Source organism: Mesoplodon mirus (genome assembly GCF_964341445.2).
Source record: "Mesoplodon mirus genome assembly, contig: HAP1_SCAFFOLD_680, whole genome shotgun sequence".
Lineage (NCBI taxonomy): Eukaryota > Metazoa > Chordata > Mammalia > Artiodactyla > Ziphiidae > Mesoplodon > Mesoplodon mirus.
In genome coordinates this window covers 125,895-151,358 of record NW_028295349.1, presented here as the reverse complement: position 1 = coordinate 151,358, position 25,464 = coordinate 125,895, and the positions used below count along the sequence as shown (strand labels likewise).

Genomic DNA, 25,464 nt, shown 5'->3' with positions numbered 1-25,464 from the left:
CTCTGACAGCACAAAGGGTGCCATCCCATCTCTAGTGCAGCTGGCACAAGCCTGTTCAGTGTAAGAACAGACACTGTTGCTCCCCTGAACATCAGAGAGAGTAGTTAATTCTGTGAGCTCCATGGAAGATGTATGTTTTCACGCATGAGAATAGCTGCCCGCTCCCTGCCCCCTGCACAGCAGGCTCATTGAAGAGTTGAGCTAACCTAGGTTACCTGTGAGCATGACGGTCCTTCACTGCCGTTGGAAAGGAATTTTCTAATGACTGAGATGTGTGACACTCATGGCCACCTGCAGGGGCTTTCAGGTGGGAGGTTGGACACGACGGCCTCAGGTGCCGTGACTCTCGCAGGAGCTGGTGACGGGAAGGAGGGTCATCCTGATGCTCAACCAGATGCTCCTGTTCTTAACGGCTGCATCGGTGGTTCTTCTGGGTCCGTGGGAGGCATTCAGGCCTCTCTGTGTAATGCTGTCACCATCGAAGATGTCAGAAGCTGGCAGCCTTCATGAAGCATTTTTTGGAGATGCACCAGCTATGAGCACATCCTAACTAATATACACTCTGCCCTTGAACAGTGTAGAAAATTGAAAGTCACCTGGGCATGGCTAAAAAACACAGTATTTTTTTTGAATGAACATACTTATGATAGATTTTCTTCTTTTTTCAGAGAACACAAAAGCATTCACAGCTATCCCAAGCTGTTGAAAATTAACCTTAATTCTGACTTGAACTGGAAGCTTTTAAAAAGTCTTCTCTTACTTTTCTACCAAATGCCAGCCACTGTTGTCTTTGCTGCTACTTTTTCTGCCTAGATCTCATATTCAAAGCTGCCTATGGGTTTAATTATATGCCAATTGCAGGTTATTATTTTTAGAGAAACACAGACACACAGCATGGAGGGTGGGTGGGGCCCTCTAGGTGCTGAATTTTGATCCTTTGCAAGATGACAGCAGTGGGGTCTTCTGGATCCTTTCTTTATACGGTTGTTCTCATAAAGCGGTAGAAGTGACTTACTATATGTTTGTATAGCAAGGTCTGTTTTTACTACCAAATAGTTTATATATCTATGCATTTATATCTCTGTGCCTTTATATTTCTAATAATACGGTTCTTGTTGGTATATGTTGAGACTTTGAGAATTTGTTAGGATCCTTGACCTTGTGCATTAGAGTGTTAGGTTCTCAACAGTCGTGTGCCTCCCCTTCCCCCTCCCCTCTCCCTTTTTAAGCTGCTTCACAAGATTTGGAAGCTCCCTGATTCACTTTTCCTTTCCTTTCAGTGGGTAGAAGATCGGTTGGTTGGTTGGTTGGTTGGTTTTGTTTTTCAGTTATGCTGTTAAACTAAAAATCTGTGTTAAATTCCCTTACTGTTGCTTCACGTGATCGTTCTCCTTCTGGTGTTTGACCAGTGATGCCGAAGAAGGAAGATCTTTGCTGAATAGTCTTTTCCCCTATTGTTCATCCATTGTCAGTGTTTTATGTTGACCGTGTGAAGGACATTAAAGTCCTAAAACATCTAAACCTTTGTCAATGAATTTCTTTACATGCTTTTTAGATGGATTGTTCTTTTAAAAACTTTATGCTGGGAAAACTTGAGTCTAAAAATAGCATCTGTGAAGGGTATTTTTTTCAGAACCGTGTAAGACTTGAGTCCTGTACCTCCATGTTTTTAATGATTCAGCGTACTGGTAGCTTTCCGTTGGCTTTTGGAATGGACGTTATCAACAGACCACCTTACAACACAGCTCACGATATAAAGTTGTATGAACTTTGTCCCACTTAGGCTGGAAACATGCCACTAGGACAGTTTTGAGCCATCTTTGTGTTTCGCTGGATTGTGTAATGAGGACTACACTGATCTTTCGTCCCAGCTCTGCACCAATTAGTTGGGTTAGTTGGGTTTCCTGCTTAGGGCTAAACCTTGCCAGTCATGGTTCTCTCATCTGTAAAAAGGAGGATTGAAGTAACTCCCCCACTTATCTCAGGGATGTTTGAAGAGCTTAAAACAAGGGCTCAGTGCAGGATGTGACTGGTTAAACACAGTAAATGTTTCAACAGCAAAAGCCGGCCAGTCCATGGACGCCATCCAAGTGTTCACATATAATAGTGCTCAGAGTCTATTTTGCCTACTTCCTCATCCATTCATATGATGGTTCCAAGTCCCTGTGGTTTGTACCGGCCCCAAATCTCTTGAATCTCCACTTATTTCCATTCCCATTGCCACAGCCAGCTCTGTCAGCCCTCAGTGGATCATTTCAGCAGCCTCATCTGCCCCCACCTGCCCCTACCAGCACCGCCAGCTGGACCGTCACTTCCCCTTCATGCTCCTCCTTGGTTCATAAAAATCCCAGACTTCTGAGCCCAACGGTCACAGCTTTGTGGTGTCTGGTCTGGCTTCTTCTTTCTTGTGTTTCTGGTTCTTGGAATGTGGCGAGCATATATGCCCGTGCTACGTCGGGTAAGCCTGGAGTTTCTGCCCCCCCTCAGCAAGACTGATGTTCCTTCAAGACACCTGCCAACCTCCTGAGCTTGTTTGTGTCTCCTGCATTGGAAGGATGCGCTTTTCCTTTGTTCTTATAAGCGTGACCCTTTTATCCCATCACAGCACCTCCATTCTGTGTTTTCCTGTGCCGAGGGTGTCTGCTTACGTGCCTTCCCCATCGGAGCAAGGAACAAGCCCTGTTTCTCCACCTCCATCACCTGGCATCCTGCCTTGCCCTTAGGAGGTGCTCAACGACTATGTGTTTAATGAATGGAAAGGCAGGGCTTCCTGAATTTTGCAAACAGCCTGCAGTAAAGGCAGAGGTACAATCTCACATACGTGGATGTTTTCATTTTTCAAGAGCTTACTATATAATTTCATTTTTTAACTAAAATTTAAAATCTTGGAGGGCTCCCAGGCTCTTCTTTACATATGTGTGAAAGTGTTTGGAAAACGGCGAGCAACTGCATTCATACCAGGACAAAAGGTAGTCACTGTTGTCTGGAGCACAGATCGCTGGAAGATACTCATTGAGCGAAAACCTTGACCTTTGAATGTCTCAAGTGAGTGAACGGATGCCAGTCTGCTGACCACGTGGAGAGTGGGGAAGGGGAGACAAGGATGCAGGCCCCGGGTCTACAGGCTGCGGGAGCCACAACTGGCCAGTCTTTAAGGTTAAAAGCAAAGTGGACAGGCAGGTGTCTTTCAGGCCTTGGGAAATCTGTGTAAGCCTTGGTGGCCTCACGTTCCTTCAGATCCTTCAGATCCTCCGGAGTGTCCTCCTTCTTCTCCCAAACTGTTTTTGTTTATTTTTCTCTTTCAAAATTTGACAACACATAACCATGTTAATACCACCTAAGTGAGAAAAAACAGATTTGTTCCCTCGTTGCTTATGTTTACCTGCACACACTGCTTTATCCCCAGCACTGTGGCTCTGTTCTTTGCCTGCACAAGAAACAAAATTGTTCTGTTCGGCGCTAGTCTATGTTTATCTAAACGTCTAATGCTGTCTCATCACAACTTAGCAGATGCTGGAAGGTTTGGCCAGCCCTTAGGTGAAGTATGTGATGTAACAAATAATTAGTCCCTTTTCTCCCCTTTGGAGCTTAAGGAGCCACTAAGACCCTGTAAAATGGACAAGACCCATTGATAGATGTCCAGCTCCACCTAAGGCCCTTGCAGGTCTGGCCTTGTATCACTCTGGGATTAATGTTTGTTGTATCGTGTCCTTTGGATGGAAAATAAAATGAGGAAGAATTTTCTCACATTTGATCCGAATGAACATAATTAAAAAGTGAAATGCTACTGCGTCTGCAAAGAAATCAATCACTTTAATTGCAAAGAAGATTCCCTGCCTCTGTTAGTAATGGGGCTCTTGGTAATTTAGAATCAGAATCCATGACAGCTTGTGATGAATTGGCTCCTTTTGGGCTAAAGAAGGTAAGAAGTTCTAATTACCCCTGGATTATTCCAGAGTGGGTGGAAAAGCTTGATCAAAGAGATATTGGGAGAGATCTCAAAAAGCTAGCAGTGAGCAAAGATTCATTGAATTTCTTTTTAAGAATCTACAGAATAAAATAGTTCATTTGTTGTAACAAAAACAAGAGCCTGTGGTATTTGAAATCCCAGAGCAAATTGGATTTTCTAAGAAAATAGGGAACTGGGCATATGAGAAAAAGTTTACGTACCCAGAAGTCCTATAGTTAGGTTATAGAAATTGGCCTTGCTTACTCGTTAGCACACGAGAATACTGACAGCCTTGTGCCTCACTTGGGGAAAAGTATGGAATTCATCCTTTGAGTGTTTAAATGTATAAGTAATTGGCACTAAGCTGAAGGCAGTCCAAAATGTTTGATTCAAATGAAAGCATAATTTAAGTTAGTAGAAATGTACTCAGGGTCCTAATGAATGAATCTACTGACCCAATCCCTTTTGGTATCCTAGCCTTTGTTTCTCTTCAGATTGCCAACAATACCTGAAGAATAGGCTGGATTTTAGGTTGATGCATTTTATTTTGAATTGTGTGTGTTGATTTTTGTATATCTATATAGATGTAGATATATAGTTATAGATATAATTTCAAACTTAAAGAAAAGTTGCAAGATTAGTACAAAGAACTCTTGTATGTGCTTTAGCTAGATTCACCAATGATTAATATTTAGCTTTATTTGCTTTGGCATTCACTGTCTTTCCATATATACATGTTTTTTTCTCCTGAACCCCTTAAGGGTAAGGACACATTTTGCCCTTTTCCCTGGAAATAGTGATTACTTCCTAAGCGAAACAACATTTTCTTACCAAACCACAGCACAGTGGTCTAAGTCAGAAATTTAACATTGATACTGCTGACTGATCTACCATCCATATTCAAATTTTGCCAGTTATTCCAGTAACATCCTTAATGGCTAAATTTTTCAGGCCAGGAACCAGTCTACAATCCTGCATTGCACTTAGTTCTCATGTCACTTTGGTCTAAGTATGAAATAATTCTTCAGCCTCTTTGTTCCTCATATTATGAGAGTTTGTGACGAGTATAGGCTGGTTGTTGTGTAGAATGATCCTCATTCTGGGTTTGTCCTGTTTCCTCATGGTTCTTTCATGTTCTGTGCTTTGGATGGGGTTCCACAGAGGTGACGGTGTGTCTCTCTGTGCATCCTTACAGGAGCCCCTTGATGGTCATCTGTCTCATTAGCATCTTGGTTAAGGTGGTGCCCCCGCACTTTCTCCACTGTGAAGTTATTATTTGTCCCTTTGTAGTTAATAAGTAATTTATGGAGAGATATTTTGAGACTCAAAGTATTCTGTTCTTCATCAAACTTTTGAATTACATACTGGTTCACAGAACCAGTAATTCAGGTGGATTTATTTGATGAAGAAGGTGAAGTGATTCTTAATGCTTATTTTCCACTAGTAGTTTTACAAGCCACTCTTCTCTCTCCCAAAGGAAAAAAAATCCTAAAATATAAGCAGTGGAGCTGTGCAGAACAGTTCATTGACAAAAGGCAACCATTGGAGGATATGTATTCCAGGAGCTCTGAGAGTAACAAACATATTTTGAGAATGTGAACAGTATGAGCAAGTGTGCTTTCTGGTGAATCAGGGAAGGAGGAAAAGAATCCCCTGATCAGGCTATGGGGAACGACTTGCAGACTTTTCCTTCCCTGAACTAGTCAAGGTTGTTTATTTCTCAATAGTTGTAGAAGTACAGCCCTTTGGCCACACAGACCTTTAATCTAATAACCAGATCATGAACCACATAGCCTGATTATGCTTTAAAAGATGTGATATTTATAATAACCTGAAGTTAAAGTTGCTTCTAATGACTCTAGCCCAGCAGAATAGCCCCCAAGAGAAAAGTAAAATCTTGGCTTCCATCTAGCCAGGTGAAAAGCTGTAGGCATCCCGAGAAATGAAACTTGAAGTTGAAATGTAAGAAATGTAGGAAGTCACAGGTCATTCTGGGGGAAAAAATTAATGATCTTATCCAGCAGAGTAAAAAGCAGCTAGAGGCTGAATCATTCTTTCCTGTTCCCTTCCCCCAATTTAAAACCATAGGTTCTTTAGGTTGAAAGTCCAGGATTTGAAGCAGAAATCTTTAGGAGTTCTTAGGAACTGACAGGTGAGCAGGTTAGTAACCTCAGGTAGGAACAATTCTGCTGTAAAACACACCGGGGAAAATACTCCTGAATTTCTGATGAATTTAAATCTTGGGCAGTCTAACATATTTTCTAAAGAACTATGTTCAAATTAAGGCTCCAGCTGATGTTACCCAGTCACCTCCCCCATTAAGCCATCTCCAGTTCTCCCGATGGCATATTGTTCAAGATATGGTGTCTTCCATGAGCAAGGTTCTTGTGGATACAGGGACAAGATATATCAGTTAGGATTTTGTTGGTCACAATACATAGAAACCTTGGTCCCAACTGGCTAAAGCAAAAAAAAAAAAAAAAAAAAAAGAAAAAAATTATTGGTTGATGTAACTGAACAGTCCAAACACAAGGGCCAGCCCAGATCTGGTTCACTCGAGAGGCCCATGTTGTGTACCCTTTGGAGCCACCTTTCTGGGACTCTGCGTCTTTGTCCTCCTTCGTGTCATGCTTCATGATAACCACATTGGTGACATTGCCTCTTCAGAACGGGTCTGTAGCTCTGCTTTCCTCGCCAGAGTGTCCAGCCTCACTCTGCTTGGGCTGCCTTAGATCAGGTTCTCGTTCCTGTGCCAATGAGTAGGACCTGGAGGAAGGGACATGCTAACTGGCTGGAATACAACAGGACCCATCTTTGGAGCTGGGTAGGTGGCCAATCCCACGTAAACCATATAGAAGCCTGTGCAGTTTGCCAAATAAGTTCTGCTTTTTGTTGCCCTTATGGAGTTTACAGCTTCATCAGGGAGGCAGACAAACAAATAAGCAAATGGATACAAGATATGAAGTGAAAGAACAGAGCTCTGAGAATAAATGTCAGGGAGACACGGTCCAGACGGCGAAATGGGAAGTGACATTTGAGTTGAGATCTGAATGGTTGCGCAGGAGTTAATCAAGAAAAGAGGTTAGGGAGAGACAAAAGCCACGTGAGCATTTGGGGGAACCTTTATCACTTGACTTTCTCTTTGGAGAGTTGGTGTGTGATGCTCAAAATATTGAACAACTAGTATGGTACCCTAAAGAGGGCCAAATTACAAGTGGCCAAAGGAGGATGACTCCAGGAAAGCACCACCTTGCCGTAGGTGGCCACAGATGAGTGGCCCACTGCTGGGGTCTGAGGCCCACAGGGCTAGGGCTGGGGCAGAGACTGTTAACCAACTAGGATGGAAGTAGTAGATAAGTATATAAATAACTGGTATGGCAGCAGAGGCGTGTACCTGGTGGATTTCAAGCCTGAGTGTACCCCCTTTTTTTCTGGGCCTCTTTCCACTGTTTACTGACCACCAAACCTCCCCATGCGATAGTCAATAAATGTTGACTAAACATATAGATGACTATATTGGTAGCGTGGGAAAATTATCTACATTCATGCCTGATTGATATTGATAGAAGATTTCGCCCCAGAGCAAATTAGCAAATGCTTCCCTAGATTCCGCAGAGCATCTCAGACATTGATTTTCAACTAGAGGCTTCTGGGATTTGAATCAGCATCTGCCTGAGGTTTGCAAGTTGAGGGGAATCTCAGCCTGGAGACACATGTTGATTCCACGTAAAGTGTTGGAGGCCCGCACGGAGTAATAAACTTATAGTTGTGTTCTTTTTGAACCATTTAATACTTATTGACTTAATGGGCATGTTAAAAAAAGTCATGAGATGAAGCATTAACATCTTGATTCCTGTCTTTTCTTGAAGGGGGAGAAAATTTGGGCCTGCATTGCAGCATGGAGGTTTGTCTGCAGCCAGTAGAGGCTGCCTCTTTAGATGGTGGGCTCTAATTTGCCTTTCTTCCACCTTTCTCACTTTTTTCATATTTGTGACGTACTTGCCCTTGGGTACCGGGTCTGAAAATAGCAAGATTTCAGCTTTCTATTAGAAAACCATCGCGAGGTCAAAAGAGTACGATGATCCTTGGCATCACCCTTCTGGCCTTTTCCACTGTTTTAACCCCAGCAGCAGGAGCATAAACTTTCCAGCTGTGTGCAGGACTCAGAACTGAGCCAGAGCAATCCCCAAACCAGCTGAAGTTAGCCTGTTAGCTTTGTGCAGCCTGAAAGCTTTACATAATCATTGCCAGTCATACCTTCTGGTCATTTCCCTTTAGTGTACAGTTTCCACCTCCAAGTTCTTCTCTTACACCCTGAGAGGCTGGCCCAGAACCAACCTAGGAGCCTCCACTTGGGTGAGTAATTGTCATTAGCCTCCCTTGAGTCTCTTAAGCATCTCTCCTGTTTAGGGCTGAAGTCTAGTTCTATACGATTTCAAGTAAAAACTCCCATCCACAAGTCACTGATCCATTCATCCAACCTTACCTAGTTAGTTAGCAAAATGGGGAATCGTATTGACAAGATCATTATCCTTAAGCGAGTTGGAGCCTAGTAGGGAAATTAAAATGTCAACATGCAATTGTCATACTCTGGAACAAGTGCCTATCAGGTAGGGTTGCAGATAAAAATACAGGACACCCGGTTAAACTTGCATGGTTTATTTGTTAAATCTGATACCCCTACCACCGGGGAAAGTCTTGGGTGCAAGGGAACACAGGTGAGGAGGACCAGGGACGTCTTCCTAGAAGTACTGCCATTGAGGCCAACATGAGAGGGCTTAAGTCAGAAGAGGTGCAGGATAGGGGAGGGCTCTGTGAAGACAGCAAATAGCACGTGTGAAGGCCCTGACTTGAGAGCCGCTCCAGGAAATTCAGGGGCCTGAGGTTCAGGATGTGGGAATGTGGAGGATGGAAGCGTATGTCAGGGGAGGGGAGACTGGAGATGTGATGAAGTCCTGCCATGGAATGTGGACTGGATCCTAAGCACAACGGGCCAGCCATTGTAGGACTCGAAGCGGCAGAGTGACGTAGGATAGGCATTTGAGAAAAACCCTTCTGGCTGGAGTGTAGTGACTGATTAGAAGAGGGAGTCTGGAGACAGGAGAAGGCAGAGCGGTGCTTGCTGCAGTAACGATAGTGAGTGATGGCGGTGGCTGTGAGGAAGAGAGAGGAATGGATGAGCTCCTTAGAGGATGGATGGGTAGATGTGGGAGATGAGGGAAGAGAAAGGTCGCGCATGAAGATGGTTCCACTCAGTGGCACAGGAGAGGTAGGGAGAAGTGGGTACTGCGCTGCCATTGGCCTGTTTGCCTCAGACTGTCTCCCTGTCTTTCCACTGCTCTGCTCCGTGTCACAGGGCTGATCCTGCAAACCCCATCGCCCAGATTTCCTTGCCAACTCTTTTCCAGGTAGGTTCAGCCAGTGGAAAACATTGGCCAGAGGTTGGAGGGCAGGGGGATGGGAGAAGCCAACGTATTTTTCCCTCGCCCTCCACTCTCTGTTCGGGCAGCTGCAGCAGGGTTGGTGGCTGCTTTGCTCTGAGTGGCTGCCCCAGGCACTTCACAGTGCTTAGTATGATAATCTCGAGGTCCATCCACGACATTGCTGCAAATAGCATTATTTCATTCTTTTTATGGCTGAATAATATTCCATTGTATATATGTACCATATCTTCTTTATCCATTCATCCATCAGTGAACATTTAGGTAGCTTCCCCATCTTGGCTATTGTAAATAGTGCTGCAATGAACATTAGGGTGCATGTATCTTTTCTTTCTTTCTTTCTTTTTCTTTCTTTCTCTTTCTTTCTTTCTTTCTTTCTTTTTTTTTTTTTTTTTTTTTGTCACACGGCATGTGGGATCTTAGTTCCCTGGCCAGAGATGGAACCCATGCTCCCTGCACTGGAAGCACGGAGTCTTAACCACTGGACCACCAGGGAAATCCCAGGGGTGTACGTATATTTTTGAATTAGAGTTTTTTCTGGATCTATGCCCAGGAGTGGAATTGCGGGACCCTATGGCAGCTGTATCTGTTGTCTTCACATCTCACATCAACCACCTGCACTCCAATCCTTGCTCTCAACGTCATCTTTGGGGAACCCAACCTGCGACAGGGACCTTGACAAGAAGAAATGGCTCAGGGAAAAGCTACCTGCACAGGGAGGAGATAGAGGCCATCGACCCTGGGGTGCGGCGGGGAGAGTGGGCACAGAGATTTGTCATTTCACCCCTGATACTCAGCCCTCCTGGCTGCCCCACTCTAGGTCACCTCGTGATACAGAGATGACCCGGTTAGAGTCCCTGCCTGTGCAGGAATCTAGGGGCACCAGCGGGTCTGAATAATATCAGTGCAGGGTCTCCCCCACGGCACTGGGGTTATTTGGGGCGGCTCATCCTCTGCTGGGGGCCCCTTCTGGGCACTGTGTGGGGTTCAGCAGCATCCCTGGCCCCACCCATTTGATTCCAGGGGCCCCTCCCACCCAGTTGTGACCACCACAGATTTTCCCCAGACATGACCAAAGAACTGGGTGAGGCGGGGGCAGGATGGCCCTGGGTGAGGACAGGTGTGTTGAAGCAACCAGCCTGTCCCAGGGCAAGGTCTGCCCCAATCCCGTCAGAGCCTGCATTTAGAACTGCCCCTTCCCTTTCCCAGCTCCCCTGCCCTGCAGTGGTCTCCGAGACATCATCCCTATGTAATAAATCACACCTTCTCAGTTTACTGTCCCCAGCACCTAGAAGAGTGTCTGATGTGTAGTAGATGCTTCATAAATACTTGCTGAATAAAGGAGTTGAATAAAGGGATGAGTGGATGAATGAATGAAGGTTACAATGGAAGGAGGGGCGAGATTCCCTTTCTGGCTCTCGGGGGTTGGGAGATCAAGTGAGAGATCCGTCCTAAATAGGCTGACCAGCCTTCTGGGGTTCCCCGGGAATGAGGGTTTCCCCACAGTTCCAGCGCTCAAACCTGAGTGGTCCTGGGCAAACTGGAGGCGGGTGTTGGTCACCCTATGTAAACACAGTAACAATTCCAACTGCAATAGCAATGGCCAAGGACCTCTAGGGTCTTATTGACCAGGCAGAGTTCTTTACCTGGCGGGGAAAGTGGCACAGGAGGGAGGGAGGAGTCTAAGGAAGAACATCCCACACGACAACGTGTGCCAATGGCCCTGGGCCCAAGGTCACACCTGACCAGGGCTTGCTTTTTTTTTTTCTAATTTACTTTTTCCCACATGGATATGCAATTGTCCTAATGCCATTTATTGAAAACTCCTTAATTTCCCCACTTTCTGTCATATCAAGTTCTCATATATCTGTTTCTGGACCTTTATTCTATACCATAGAGCTGTATGTCCCATCCTATCACCACTAGGGCTGTTTCATCACTATAACTTTATTTTTTATTCATTTATTTTTTTGGCCGTGCCGTGTGGCATGTGGGATTTTATTTCCCTGCCCAGGGATCGAAACTGCGCCCCCTGCAGTGCAAACTCGGAGTCTTAATCGCTGGACCTCCAGGGAAGTCCCCAGGGCTTGCTTTGACATCCATCGAATGGTGGTGGGTGGACACAGGGAGCAGCTGTCTGTGAGCCATCCTGTGTAGAAATGCAGGGTGGAGGGCAGGCCAGCTGGAGCGGGAGGGGAAGAGGCGGAGGAGGGAGGGAGGGTGGGCGGGCGAGAGACAGAGAGTTTCCGGAGACAACAGCTCTGGCCCTGTCCTAGGGCATGAAAGCTGAGCTCCTAGTGCCAGGAGTCTTGGAGCCGCAGCCTGTGAGCCAGGGTGACTGGCTCTCCTCCCTGGTGTGTGTGTGTGTGGGGTGGCTCTAGGCTTCTCAGGCTGGGAATGGGGTGCACGGAGCAGGGACGGAGTAGGGACCCTTCTCTCTGGGACCTCGCGGGCCATCCTTAGCTCACAAAGCTGAGGCACTCCTGGCCCTAAGGGTGGGGGTCTTAACCTCCCTGTCCCCTGGACTGCACCCTCTCACACACAACTTCCCCGTGTGTGCTCCCAGCAGCCAAGAGAATCTGTTTGTAAAAGATTTGGGGGAGGGGGGTAAACATACAAACAAGAGCAGAATGGATACTTTTTCAGAATGGGAATGGCTCTGTGTAACCCCACCCCCAGGGTAACCACAGTCCTGACCTCTAACACCCTTGACGAGTCAGCCTTGGTCTGGGCTTGCGGACCCACGGAAGCTTCCTCATCCCCTCCTTCAGACCCAGTCTCTCCCTCGGCGTCTTTGTGAGAAGCACCCGGGGAAGTGGGACTGCTAGGCTGTACTGCTGCTAGAACTCCACCTGGGCTCCACCAGGCTCCAGCCCCCCGCACTGTGCACCTCTCTGACCCTGGGCACCTCAACTGGTAGGAGCGGCATCACCTTGCCTCCCGGGACTTGTGACACTTAAGGCAGACACCGAAAAGACAAGTGTTTGGCTCCCTGGCTGGCAAAGGGCAGGTGCTCAATTGTCATAAGTGTCCGTATCAGTAAGGGTTCTCCAGACAAACAGAACCCATAGGGTTTATGTGTGTATATATACACACACACGTACATATGTACATGCATACAAAAATATACAGCTGTGTATATATGCAGTATGCATACAGACATATACACATATAGTATATACAATACACACACATATACACACATATAAAATGCACAGTTTGTATATATACAGTATGTATACACACATATACAATACACACATACATATACACTATACATACACACATAAAATGCATAGTTTATATATATACAGTATGTACACATATGTATAACATGCAATAGACACCTAGGTACATGTATATCATACATATATACACACATACAAAGATATTTAGGTGTGTGTATATATATAGTATGCATACATATATAATATATGCAATACATACACGTACATATAGACACACATATACACCTACATATAAAAGCATGTAGCATAAAAATATATATGTACTGTATATATAAATTTATCATATATATACATATATCATATATATAAGATATACACACATACATATACACAATGTATACACACACATACACACCTATATGTAAATATGTGCATGTAAATACACATATAAATACATACACAAGTGTGTCTATATATAGTATATACATATATACATATATACATATATACATATAATACCTATACAACGTATACACATACAGGTATACAACATATATACACACCTATATATAAATATACACTGTATACATACATACATACAGTGTACCTATACTGTATATATACACATATATACACATATATACCCATATATCAATATATGGGTGTGTGTATATATACAGCATGTTCACATTTATAATATGTATACTATACATATATACACATACATGCATACAATATATACACACACATATAGGCTTGTATGTATACTGTATATAGTACTTACACATATACTACAAACGCACGCACATATAAACGTGTATACATATATAATATGTATACACACATATACAAATTAATAGGCTTGTGTATATTCAGTATTTTTACATATATAGTTTTGTTTTAAGGAGTTGACTCGTGACCGTGAGGCAGGCAAGTCAGGGCAGGACTCTGGGCTGGAGACACAGGGAAGAGCTGATGTCCCAAGGCCATTGGAGGAACAGTTCCCTCTTTCTAGGGAACCTCATTTTTCTCTCCAGTCCTTCAACTGATGGACGAGGCCCACCCACGCCGCGGCATTGACAATCTCCTTTACGCAAAATGGACCAATTTCAGCGTTAATCTCTTCCGAAAAATACCTTCCTGGCCACATCTGGAATAATGTTTGTGGTTGCCGGGGCCCCACGCAGTGCGCACATGAGATTAACCATCCCCGTGGCGATGATGACACTTTATTTTCTCCCTTGACCATTGTCACTACTATTCCAATTAAAATGGCAGTGCCACGAGGGCAGGGCATTTCCTTTTTTGCCAGTACTGAGCGTCCGCGGTCTGGTGCCTAGCATAGGCTAAATACACGGCATTTTTGTGAACAGAAGCCGGGATGCCGGCTGTCATATTTAATGAGGAATTATAGTCTTCTTATTGGGGGGGAGGGGGGATGTGTGTGTCACGGTACGTCAAGGGCGGGAGTCGAACCCGCCACCCCAGGCCCCGAGGGCTCTCCTCGGGTCCCCACTTCGGGCCGGTGGGGGTGGCCGGGGTCAGCCGAAGACGTGCGTGCGTGCGTGCGTGCGTCGTGAGAGCGGGCGAGTCCACAGGGTGGGCCGCCCGTGCCGTGAGTGGTTCGCCCCGGCCCCCGGCTCACTGTGCTCGCCTCACGCCGGCCCGAGTTCGCAGCAGCGCTGGAGGCCCCAGGCCTGTGACCACAAAGAGGGAACCGGGGGCCGGACGGGAGCACGGCGGCGGCGGCGGCTGAGGCCCAGGCCAGGCCCCCTCCTCTCAGCCGCCCGCCTGCCCGCCCGTGTGCCCCGCCCCCGCCGGCGGCGCCGCGCCCCTCCCCCAAGCGCCAGACTAGCACGGTGCGGGGGCCGCGCGCGAAGACATGGGGGAGAAGCTGGAGCTGAGGCTGGAGTCGCTCGTGGGGGCCGAGCCCGCCGTCTGCCTGTGGCCGCTGCAGGTCTACGTAAGTGCCACCCGTGCCCTCCTCCCGGACCCCCGCCCCTCTTCCCCCACGGCGCGCGCTGAGCCCACCGAGAAACGGAGCGACTCGAGTCGCCAGACCTTCTTTGGAGCCCCCCTTCCCCCCGCGCCGTGGTTCTCCGCGGCCGTTTCCAGCCCCCGCGCGCAGGGTGGGCAGAGGGGAGCCGGCGCCGGCCGGGGGCGCAGACTCGGCCGCGGGGACCCCGCGCTTCCGAGGGGCGCCCGAGCCGGTCTGCGGTTGGCTCTGCAGGGCTGGGGACCCCGGTACCCCCGGGCCTGGACTGCCGGTGGGCTTGCCCTTCTGTACTTTAGGATGTGACATGTAGGGATTCTGTTTCCTGGTAGTTTATTCTTAGCGCTGTCAACGTGCTTAGGTTTTTTTTTTATTTTTGAGGGCACCCTTTCCTCCCTCTCTCCAGTTTTTTGTGTTTCTGTTTTGTTTTGTTTTAGTTAGGCATTTTGTCCCTCTGATCTTGAGTGGGTGGGCTGGCAGGACACTTGGAGAGGAGGCGTTCCGTCCCCTGATCTTGAGTGGCCTTTGGAAAATGACACGCCAAAGGGAAATTTACACAGAAGTCCGGTGATTCCAGAAATGCAGGGTGTCCGGCCAGGTGGGCGCACGGCCTCTCGTCCCCTGTGGCGGCGTGGTGTGCGTGTACCTTGTCTCAGGGTTTACTCTTGGGCCCCGCAGCTCACCGTCCGGAGGGAAAGCGCAGCGGGCGCCTTGGGCCGGCGCCTGTGGGGCGCCCTTTCGTGCGCTCAGCTTGCGGGGGACCGGCCTCCAGGCGACCCGGCGGGGAAGCCCGCGCGACCCGCCCCTCGCGCGGGCTCCGTGTGTGTCAGTTTTGTGGAAACTGTGTCGCGACCGGGGTCGGGGTTGGGACGCTGGGACCGCCTGGGAGCCGATGTTGACGCCGAGGCCCGGTTCTCCGCAGTTATCTGAGGTCCGAGGGTTTCCAGCCCTCCACTGCGCACTGGCGCTTTCTATTTCTGCCGTTCCTGTGCCTGGAGGCGTGGCTGAGCCTGGGCTCTGGCTTTTCCGGTTGGGTAACTCCGGGTGTCCCGGGTGGGTGACCTGAGCAGCAGTGGGCCGGGCGGGGAGACATGCCAGGGGAGGGAAACTGAAAGTGGGGAGAACCTTCAGAACTCCAGCTGATGCACTTGCCTCGCCTCCCCGCCCTTCTTACTGCACTTGTCATGCACGGGCTGGCTGGCCGGCGCATTTTTCAAAATGTAATAATTTGTGTGTCCTTAGTAGCCGTGAAGCCTAGTTCACTTGTAGTGCACAGTTGTAGGAGTTTTGATCGCCATCAGGCGGCAGAGCAATCCTGTCATCCCATTTGCTGCCCTTTGGCGCCAGGGTGCCTCTAGCCTCTTGGTCACTAATCTCCTCTCTGTCCCTAAGGTTTTGGCTTTTCCAGAAAGTCAGATAAACGGAACAACAGCACGTAGCTTTTTGATTCTGGCTGCTTTGGCTCAGCAAAACCTATGCGAGATTCCTCCCGGGTTTGTTTTGTTGTTGTTGTTCTAAATATTTATTTAGTTAGTTATTTACTTGGCTGTGCTGGGTCTTAGTTGCGGCACATGGGATCTTCATTGGCGCGTGCAGTATGTTTTAGTTGCGGCGTGGGGGATCTAGTTCCCTGAGCAGGGATGGACCCCGGGCCCCCTGCATTGGGAGCGCGGAGTCTTAACCACTGGACCACCAGGGAAGTCCGTCATCCCTGTTGTTGCGGGTATGAGAAGCCACTCCTTTTTCTGGCTGTGTTGTATTCCATTTTCCGTTTGTCCATTCGCCTGCGGGTGGCAGGACTTGTGGGATGTTTCCACTTTTGAGGGGATCGGGAATAAAGCTGCTGTAAACATCCCGGGGCAGTTTTCCATGTGAACTTGGGTTTTTACCTCACTTGAGAAAATACTCAGGAGTGGGACTGGGGTCTGTGCTAAGTGTATGTTTAACAACCCTCCTGCATCTTAGAAATTGATATTTTTGAATATTGGAAGAGTTGAGAAATCCACTGTGACCCAGCACCCAGGCACTTGAAACGGAGTTGAAAGTTCATCTGGAGATGGTCACGTTGTCCCCGTCACTGTCTTTTATTCGAGGCAGAGCAAGGCCACAGATTTGTAACCCTTGTAAGGAAGGCCTCGTGTGTCCAGGCCCTGGCAGGACCTGGCTTTCTAGTGGTGGGCGGTTCTGCAGTGGAGAGCGTCTTTCCCTTGCTGGCCAGACCTCGCTTGGCAGGGTGCGGGGTGTGCTGCCTGCGTGGCCGGGCGCTCTTTCTGCCGGTCAGCAGCCGTTCCTGGTGTGTCTGTCCTACTACCAGGCAGGCGGTCAGGGGCCCTAGTGAAGTGCTCAGCGAGCCGCAGCCTTCCTAAAGTTTGCGGGTAATGTCTGCTACCCTCCCATTTCCCTGCTGAGGAATTTTGCTCTCTCATGGGAAGTGAGGGGGCAGTACTTTATAAGAGTTCATGTTTTGTGATGACTCGATGCTGAATACATTAAGAAAATGGGCTCCTTCCAGAAGCCTAACTTCTCAGAAGGTCAGATTACGCATGTGACAGCACGTTTGAAATGAGTGAGCTTGTTTGTTCATTGATTCATTCATTCTGCAAGCACCTCCTGGATATTTACAGTGAGTGTTCCAGGGGGCGTGGAGGACAGTAGACAGTATTCCTTTTTTTTTTGATTTTTGAGTTTTACTTTATTTTTTTATACAGCATGTTCTTATTAGTCATCAATTTTATACACATCAGTGTATACATGTCAATCCGACTCGCCGAGCTCAGCACACCACCATCCCCACCCCCCCCGCGGCTTTCCTCCCTTGGTGTCCATACGTTTGTTCTCTACATCAGTGTCTCAACTTCTGCCCTGCAAACTGGTTCATCTGTTTGAGACAGCTTTGTACTTCCCGCTTCCAGGGGCTCTCATGTGGGCGCTGCGAAGCGGGGTTTTAGATGGTGCAAGGTGGAGGGTGGGCACTAGAACCGGAGCCCAGTGCCCGGGTGTGTGTGCGCTGGATGGGGCGTGCGGCCTAGGACTCCTGCCGGCTCGGTGACCCCGGCCGAGTGCCTTAAGGCTTCTAGGTCTCAGTGTTCTCATCTGTAGCATGGGCTGAACAGGACTCACTCTCTCTGGAGGTTACAAGGTCGCACTGTGTTAATGTTTGTAGACCCTACAATGTAGAACACTTAGGACAGTTTGGAGCATCGTTAATTGTTCCACAGATGTTACCTGGTCTGTTGAACGACTGCCTGGTACACGCCAAAGCGATTAGGAAATGGATATATCCCAGCTTCATTTCCTTTCCATTAAAACAGGGTTCAGGAAAAAAAAATCTGTTTTTCAGTAGTCGTATCATATAGTGGAAAGAGCACTGGTGTGAAGGCAGCTTAGGGTTTGAATTCCAGGGCTTATGCTGTCTGTGGCCTGGGCAGGTTTCTTTTGAACTGCAGTCCCCACACTTGTAAAATGACATTAAAAACCACTCTTTCTGTGGGTTCTTAGAATTAATTAAGCAGGTTATGTGTGTCAAGTAGCCTGGCACTTGAATGAGTTGTCAGAACCAAGGGCTGCTGGAGACGATGCTTCTGCCCTAGGTAATCTCCCCTTCTACTGGGCGGCAGGTAAACACAAGCACAGTAGTCAGTGCTCTGGAAGAAGTGAGTTCTGGTGCTACAGAGCACAGAATCTTTTTTTAAAATTTAATTATTATTTTATATTGGAGGTTAGTTGATGTACAATATTGTGTTAGTTTCAGGTGTACAGCAAAGTGGTTTAGTTATTCATGTATCCATTCTTTTTCAGATTCTTTTCCCGTACAGTTTGTTACAGGATATGGAGTAGAGTTCCCTGTGCTATGCAGTAGGTCCTTGTGGATTATCTGTTTTATATAGAGTCGTGTGTCTATGTTAATGCCAAACTCCTAATGTATCCCTCCCCCCCCACCTTTCCCCTTTGCAGAGCACAGAATCTTGGAAGGGAAAGTTCAGGGTAGGCTTCTTGGAGGAGGTGCCATCCTTTCTAAGGATATGTAGAAGCTCCTGGGGTGGCAGGAGGGAGCAGTGTGTGTCAAAGTTTGAGAAATATAAGAAAATATGGCAAAACTAAGGTATAGGACTGGAACTCAGGGTTTGGGAAAGAAATGAGAGTTGATACTGGAAACTTAGTGGGGCCCAAGAGAAGGGGGCCTTGTTTGTCCTGTCAGAAGTTTAGATGTTTATCCTGAGGGCTGTGGGAAACCCTAAAGAACAGTGAGATGGACTTGTGGTTTAGAGACTCACTCGGACCTCCATGTGCAAGGCACTTGATTGGGTGCAGGGTGAATTGTAATCTAAGGTTCCCACTTAAGTTATAAAAGGTTGGACTGGATTTTGCAGATGTGAGAGAGAATGGGTGGGGCCTGGTGACCGGTTAGAAAAGGGAGGGCAGCAAGCGTGGGTGACAGTTTACAGCTGCATCTTTTTGAGAGATACAGAGCACAGTAGGAAGGGATTGGGGGTGGGGAGAGGATCTTACTTCATCTTCAGTGCTTTAGAGGGGCCTGGTAGCCAGGTCTGGGCCCAAGGTTCATATCTGGGCTTTTGGGGAGGAGAGGTGTTTGAAGGCATGGGAGAGACTTAGGTTACCCACAACAAGATCCAAAGAATCATAGGTCTGAGGGCTTTTTAAGTGGGTATATTGAGGAAGTTTATAAGCTGAAAGAAAGCAACCAGCAGAGAAAGGGTGTGAAGATGTAGAAGAGGAAATGATTGTTCATTTGTTTTCAAAAAGCTGAATACTTATCGTGTGCCTGGCCCTTTTCTAGGATCTGGGGTTCTCACCATGTGTTACCTCTTCTGCAAGGACAGTTCAACTCATCCCCTGGTGAAGAGAAGTCAGATTATTCTTTGCATCCCATTCAGGTGTAGGAACTGTTCTGTACCTCTGAAGGGACTTTACTTAACCAGAGTAATAAGTTAGAAATCAAAAGAAATTAGAGCTGGAAGGGACCTTAAAGGCCACTGTACTTAATTTTGCCTAATATTTTACATTGATTGTCAGAAAAATGCAGAGCCCATTCTCTTCAGAATGCCTTCACTGAACTTTCTTTATGACTTTCATCCAGTGGGTCTAGCTTGTAAATGTTGGCCTCCTCCTAAATTTGCTTCTTCATCCACATTACCTTTTTCCCCGACTATGGTAGAAACTCCTGGGTGGTTTCGCGGCCCCTGGTCTCAGTTCCTCTAAGTTCATCTGCCTACTCGGGTTGAGTGATCTTCTAACATGACAAGATATGCCTAAAATAATGCTGCTAATGGCTTGCCCACACAGAGTTAGTGCATACTAGCCGCCCAGCGTGTGCTCTGCACAGAGGCCTGTAATCTGAACTGTGCTTTGCCAAGCCTCCTGGGGCTCTTTGGCCCTGAGGAAGGGGAGCTTTTTGTGATCACTCCCTTTGTCTAATTGGTCCTTCAGCAGCGGGGAGCCTTCTTCTAATCAGCGGAGGCACCCTTACTCAGCCAGTGGTAGCCCCAGGCCTCATCACCTGTGGGATACAAGCCATGCTCTCTCCCAGGCTTGCTTGGGCCAACATGTCTATTTTTATTTCTGTCTCTCCTCACACTTGGACTCCTGGTCTTTAGTCATCCCCACCTGCAGTATTTACAGTGCCCAGCAGGTGTCAGGCTCGAGTGTCTTTTCACAGATGTTTCCTCTGCAGTTAATGCACCTCCTACTCCAACTCTGCATAGCCTCATCTTTCTAGGCTGTACTTCAGGGTTATCATGAAGCCATCACTTAGATATAACTTTTGGCCTCCATAGGCACTTGTGTGCTTAAAGGTTATGGTTCTTTATCTCATGTGATTGAAATTTTGAGTTTATAGATCTTCGTCCTTAATGAGGCTTTAAGGACAGGAATCATTTCTAATCCTTAGCACAGAGCAGATGCTTTTTAACGGTGATAAAATGTGTGGTTTAAATGACTCATTTTACAATAATTTTGCTTTAGCTTCCGATAGAAATAAAGTTTCCAGATGTTGTGTTCCTGCAATAAGAAATAAAGATGTGACCTTCCAGTTGCGTAAAGCTCATCAATGCTGTGTAAGTGCGTCGGGTGTGCTAAGGAACGTGGATCCAAGTGGGCTAGTTGTGAGAGAGAGAGACTTAACTATGTTAACAAAGGTAAGCCTTCATTGTGTCCTGCCAACATGTGATAGTTGCTTTTGGGCAAACTAAACTTATAAAATTTTAAACTGTTCCTCGCCATTAAAGGGATTGAATATTGGGCCACTTTGGTGCACCTGTGTCTTGCGAATTGTCCAGTTGGAGATGGAGGTTTAGAAAGTGAGTTTCAGTCTTGTTTAAGTCTCTTCCCATCAGACTGGTCTTGTGATTTCCTACACACCATGTTACTTCCTGTCTACCTTTCCTTGGTGTTGTTCATGCCTGGATTGTCTCCTGTACCTGCTCAAACCTTGGTCCATTCTCATTTGTACCATGGAAGTTTGTCATGCCGGATACTGTCAGAATTAATTTTACTTAAGTTTGTGTTAAGGTGCAAAGCACACGTTTTGTATATTGTCTGTTTTTTGTGTTTGTTTATATTTTTATGGTTTCTCTTCAAGAAATATTATGAGTAGGGAAATAACGAGATGTAAAGAGAAAAAAAGTCATCATTCTCTTTCAAGTTGTTAGAACATCTACCTGCAATCATAATGCACTGTGGTATGTGTTAAAATAGGAAATATATGTCATGTCCCGTAGGAGCAGGAAAGTCAGTGGTGTTAGGGTGTGTCATGGAAGTAATCACAAAGCAGGTGACTGCTGGTTGGGGTCCTGAAACATTAGTGTGTGTTCCTTGTGTCCAGTAGTGGTCTGGAGGGGTCAGGAAGCGTGCCTTTCAATTTGAGGGAACAGAGGGTTTGAGGTCCTCTCTGTTCTATTGCTCTAGTATAGTATACTGCATAGCAGCTCATAAAATACTGTGTTTATAGTTGATATTTAAATCGCTGATTGATCATCAAGATTGGGATGTATCATTGGAAATGAAAATAGGAAGAGTCTTATGCTTTTTAGGTTTTTCCTTTTTTTCCGATGTCTCAGAAGGCTCTTTGACGGGGGACTTTTTATTCTCCCATACAATTCCATGAATACTTATACCCTGGCACTTATTTTAATGGCATTTTCCATTTATAAATGTCTCTGAAACACGTACTGTGAACTATTTGAGGGTAATGACCATGGCCATGGATGACACATCTTAAATGTGCATCGTGTTAATGTTTGAGTGTCAAGTGGTCTACCATCAGTGCTTCCTTCTTTCACCCAGTTTTCTTCCTCATTTCCTTCTCCAAATTTGTCTCATTTTTCTACTCTCCCTTTTGCTTCTCTATTCTTGCTTTCTCTTTCCCATTGCGTGTGTCATTCTTCTTCTTCTTCTTCTCCTTCTGACTTCATTATTACGGCCAACCAAAACCTTTTCTAGGATTGTCTCTATCTTCCTTTCCTCTTCATTGCCATCCACAAACTCTTAGAGAATATTGTTGCTTGAGTCCCTTACTTCCTAGCATACCCATGTACTTCCTGATCACTTTAGAACATTGAAAAGGGTTGGAATTTTTAAAAATAGGTAATTATAATCAGTCTTCTTTCACCTCTGGCATAAGACTCTTCTTCCTCAATCTGACCATTCTGAAGTCTAGAAGTACTCCAGCTCATTGGTCTCCCTTACCCCCATGTTTAGGCCAAAGAACTTGTGAAACCTTAGCCCTGTTTAATACTTGAATTTATCAAAACATAAGAGGGCTAATTCTGCCTAAGGGCACCAAAGAAGAATAAAGATGCCACAGATAAACGTTTAGTCCAGATTTATAATGGACTCTTAAGTGCCTAGTTGAGTGCTAACCGTTAACTCACTTGAACAACAGGGAGTTCATGACACAAACTAACATGTTAATTGTATAGACACTTCACTTCACCATTCCTCAATGTAGCTGATAAACTGCATCCAGTTAGCTTAAATACATGAATGATGAATTTCCCTGCGTATATAAATTGGGAGTTCCTAAAGTTTTCTTTTTCCCTTTGTACAACTACTGACTGCCACCTCGCTTGGTCAGTGCAATAGAAAATGATGACTAAGAAACACATTGTCTCAATATCAGTGGACATAATGTCCTAGTAGTCTATAAAAATCTCAAAATTCTTAATCTAAAAGGTAGTTCTGCCAATCTTATATCCTTTTCCTTTGTTAATATAAATATCCAATCTATGAAGGTCTCAGTTTCCTTACTTAGAATATGAGGTGGATAGATTTGCTAATATCTAGGGACCTTTCCAATTTTAATATTCCCTAGTTATAAGGGCTGAGCCAAATACAGTGGCTCCCTTAATCATTAACCTCGCTCATGATGAAAGTTATCAGCAAGTTCTACTTGTAAGAGATCAAACATTCATATCCATGTATATTGTAGCACATTGATTTTTACAGAACTCAAAGTAACACAACATAGTTACATTCATAGACTTAAGGTCACTGTGGTATACTTTACAATTTTTCTTTTCTCTAGGAAGGAAATGTAGATCCCTAGGAAGGGATTTCTTTCTCTGCCTTTCAGTAATGTAAGCCTTTTATTATCTCTTGGATCCTAAAAATGGGTAGGGTTTTGGCAGGTGGAGCTTAGGACAGACATTCCAGGTGACAGGGACAACACGAGAAAGGGCAGAAGGAAGAATGGATTTTCAGAAAGACTTGATATCTTACATGATGAGAGCAGCGTTTCACAATCTCTGTCCTGCAGAACACTGGTTTTAGATGATGTTAATGTAGTTACAAGACAGAAGCATTTGGGAAGAGCCGTACTCTACATCCCGACATGAAATTCAAGTTTCACTTTGTTACATTACATACTCTGAAAAGTTTTGGAGGAAGGAATTGATTTATTTTTGTTTAATTCAGTCTTACTCACAGTTACTTGACAAACCTATATTCAGCTGATGGGACTGTATTTTGTGAAAGGCCAATCGGAGAAATGGTGAGATGGAGCTTAGGCTATTTCTCTGTTGGGACAGGCATGTGATTATTTTTCTTATAATTCTTTACTGTTTGTCCTAACAATTGTTACTTTGCAGGAGTCAGTTTTTTTGTTTTTTTTTTTTACATCTTTATTGGAGTATAATTGCTTTACAGTGTTGTGTTAGTTTCTGCTGTATAACAAAGTGAATCAGCTATATGCATACATATATCCCCAGGATTCAGTTTTAAGCCCTCTGTTTTTACCTGAGTTATTGGGACTCTTAGAAAGCTCAACAATCCTGGAGTCTTCATCTCTGATGTAGTTTCCAGAAGCTCCTGGCACTTAACCACTATTTCCTCTTGATTCTTTTCCTCCGACTTCAGACTTCTTCCGATTATGAGCTGATGGTTTTCTCAGCCTCTAGTGTCAAAACCAGCTACCTCACTCATCTTCATTGTCTCAGTTACAAGGTGCAATATTTCCCATGTTTATATGTGTCAAAATATAAGTCAGGGATTGATACATAGCATATGCGTAATAAAAATTGTATTTCTTTTTTTTCTTTGTTCAAAGGTATCCAAACACTGGCCAAGTTCTTAAATTGAAAGTAGAGTGATCTAACTTATTCAGCTCATCCAACCATCAATATTCAATACTTGTCTTTTTTCTTACACATATTTCTTGTATTCCAATTGTGACATTCTAGAGCACAGTGAGTACATTTATAACTTATTACTGCATTACTACCTTGGCTGTTCCTTGACCAAAATTTACTTCATACAACTGACAGCCTAATTAACCTACTAGAGTTTTTTTTTTAATGTACGCATACATTAAAAAAAACTCTGGTAGGTTAACTACATTGCTAATAACTGAATTTTTACATCTCTACGCACCCATGTATCCAACACCAGATCAAGATATTATAAAATATTTCTAACAGCCTACACGGTTCTCTGTTACTTCTCTCTGTTCCATACTCTCCCAGGGCAACACCTAAGCTGACCTCTATCTATCACCATATATGACATACGTGGAAACACACAGTGTGTATTCTTTGGTATCTGGCCTCTGATTACATATCATTATATCGGTAGTTTATTCTTTTATTGTGTTTTCCTGATTTTTTAAACCTAGACATTCATACAGTGTCAAAGTACCACTGAGTTCTTCATATTATTATGCTGACCTCCATCTTCAGGGGCTTTCCACAGTCTTCCATGTGTCTTTCCACCTACTTTCTCTTCCATCTAATTATGTTTCATTTAACCAACCTCAGCCAGCCTTCCCCCATATTCCCCAACACGTAGCACTCCTGTGTTCAGCCAGTTTTGTCCCCTATTCCATAAGGCCTTTGTGCCATTCCTGACACTGTGCCTGTTCCCTGCCCGGAAGGCCTGTTCCCTACCCTCTATATACTTGTTCAAGACTCAGTTTAAATGCTACCTGTTCTGAGTAGTCTTCTCAGAAGAAGCCAGTACTTTTTGGAATCCTTCTTTAATGAAATCCCATAGCAAGTGTCATCTGTCCTCCCTGATCTGGTAATTAATTATCCATTGGTCCTATCATATAGTGTTTGTTTTCCTTGTGTGCTGTTATTATTTATTGAAGCAGATTACAGTGACTTGAACCAGGAACTGGGTCATTTTCCTCTTCATTTTAGTGCAAGTTTCTGTGATATGAAGTTAAACTCTTTTTCCCTCACTTCCCATTCACCCTCAGCAGTTGTTAAACATGAAGTACAAGTGAAACTTGTTGGTTAACAGGTTTTTGTGGTCCTTGGTTCTGGTCCCTAGGTCTAAGCTGCACTTCTGTAGTGCTAATTTGACTGATTTCTTATTGTCACGTAACTCAGGAATTAACTAAATCATTACAAATTTAGATACATATAAGATAGTATAAAA

At 45.3% G+C, this 25,464-nt stretch overlaps 1 pseudogene across 1 annotated transcript in view; it reads left to right on the top strand.

The window, feature by feature from the left end:
* The first annotated feature begins 270 nt into the window (after window positions 1-270).
* LOC309797518 (3-hydroxyisobutyrate dehydrogenase, mitochondrial-like) overlaps window positions 271-25,464 on the top strand; it is a 48,445-nt pseudogene continuing 23,251 nt past the window's right edge. The window contains exon 1 of the transcript in view: window positions 271-486. The product of the transcript in view is annotated as a 3-hydroxyisobutyrate dehydrogenase, mitochondrial-like (transcript). The remainder of the gene's footprint in view (window positions 487-25,464) is intronic.